This window comes from Frankliniella occidentalis, unplaced genomic scaffold, assembly GCF_000697945.3.
Source record: "Frankliniella occidentalis isolate FOCC.00 unplaced genomic scaffold, Focc_3.1 Scaffold34, whole genome shotgun sequence".
NCBI classification, from domain to species: domain Eukaryota; kingdom Metazoa; phylum Arthropoda; class Insecta; order Thysanoptera; family Thripidae; genus Frankliniella; species Frankliniella occidentalis.
The window spans coordinates 528,409-529,914 of NW_026267164.1; positions in this window are offsets into that span (position 1 = coordinate 528,409).

Genomic DNA, 1,506 nt, shown 5'->3' on the forward strand with positions numbered 1-1,506 from the left:
TGCTGCCCTGCCACGTCACACCTTTGCGCCCTAGCCCTCTTTCGCATATTGAAATAGGGCATCAGAAAGGCTGTCATCACAAATAAAATGCTTTCACTATTACATCCTACGGTGCATTTAATTTGTGTTGACAAGGCATTGCTTTGAATTATTACAAAACACCAGTCTGTGTCTTACGAAAAAATGTGTTCTGCATTTCAAAGCAAGGCCTGTGCCTTGTAAGCTACGAGGCTGGTTCTTTGAATAAATAGTGCTTCTGTAGCTTTCAAAGAAAATCCTTTTTAATCCTTTGTACACTTTTTACTGTGTATCCCTATCTGATATCTGTTTTGAAAAGTTCAATCGTGAAACCGTGTACTTTACCTGCGTTAGTAGAGACAATACGAGGAGTACGCGTATTTGGTGCTTAAACAACACGTCCTGATCGGATAACCGTTGGCAAACATGGAGGTAATCACACCCGTCGTGTACCTGCTCGTATTTTCCCTTCTTTTTCTCGGCAACGCGCAGCACATCTCTCTCCCTCTACATGTCTCTCACTCTGGCGTTCTGCCCAGCCAGCTTCCGAAACACGGACGCACTCGTCCGTTAGAAATGATCGATGATTGCCCGGGCGGTAGAGCATCAGCAGCGCCAGCACTCATCTGCATCAGAGCAGTTAAACAGCCCCGTGTGCGCTCAGCATGGCGGCATTACACGCGCACGCACTGTTAAAAATTTTGTTGTAAATTTACAACACATTTGATGTAAAGTTTGATAGCAACAAATGTTGTTAAAAAACAACACATGTTGTAATCCAACAACATTCACCAAATTTTCTGAAACAAATTTTCATTCCAAAACAGTGGTTATTTACTTCCACCTGCACCAAAAAATTGTAATAAAACAAACTTGTTCGTTCTGTAACGCTACATCTTGCTATCAAAATTTACAGCGGTTTTGTTGTGGTTTTACAACATGGTGAAACGTTGTTATGGTCCAAACGTTGTTATGGACCACAACGGGCAAAATAGAAGGAATTTTTCCACGTGCCAATAAAAACGAACGATGTTGTTTTTTAACAAACTAGTCATTACAAAGAGTGTGATAATTTGACAATATTTTTTAACAGTGCGCTGTTTGAGTGAGTGAGGGCAGGAGGGAGAGGGAGGCAGAGGCTGTGAGCGAGTACACTGCAAGGAAAGGAGTGAGCGAATAATTTTACCGCTCGTTTGGAGTAACTTTCGCGACATTTTTGGTTACGAAGAAGACTCATATTGAGTCATTTTCGCAAACGTCGCTCGTTTACCCGTACAGAAAAAAGTAGCCTCAGGATGGCTCCGTCGTAGCCATTCTCAACACATCGCGGAGGCTCGCTGTGATCAGTCTCCAGCTTTTGTGTAGCTGAGGCGTAGCCATCGCGAATGGCTCCGCAATAGGTAACTTAATGACGGAAAGAGCCATTCCGCAGCCGCCTTGGAGCCAAACATAGGCCGGCACCTGGACCACGGGGAGCCATTTCAGAGC